Genomic DNA, 405 nt, shown 5'->3' on the forward strand with positions numbered 1-405 from the left:
CTCTTGCATGTCCTCTCGTGCTAGAAACCTCTTCCCCCCGATAATCAGGGCTACCCCCTTATCTCAGTTTGTATGCCATCTTATTGAGGCCCCTTGACTGACCTACAGCACATCAAACAGCCTCTTCTCTCCCCAGCACTTGCTGCTCCATCTCACTGCCAGGCCTCCTATCAGCATCAGTGAACACCATGGGGCTACTCTATGCTCCTTCCATGCACAGGGCAGTATGGTACCTCCCTGCCCCTTGGACACTAAACATGGGCTTGCTTTTGCCAGCCAAGTGTGGTGTGTACCCTTCTCACTGAGAGCTGGTACACAGCTCACCATGTTCCTTCTGGGTCAAGATGCAGCCTCTATCGTGAATCCTCATGTGACAGTTTCAGCTCTCTGCTAACGTGCTTTGAA

The sequence above is a fragment of the Tupaia chinensis genome, unplaced genomic scaffold (genome assembly GCF_000334495.1).
Source record: "Tupaia chinensis unplaced genomic scaffold, TupChi_1.0 Scaffold000555_1, whole genome shotgun sequence".
NCBI classification, from domain to species: Eukaryota; Metazoa; Chordata; class Mammalia; order Scandentia; family Tupaiidae; genus Tupaia; species Tupaia belangeri.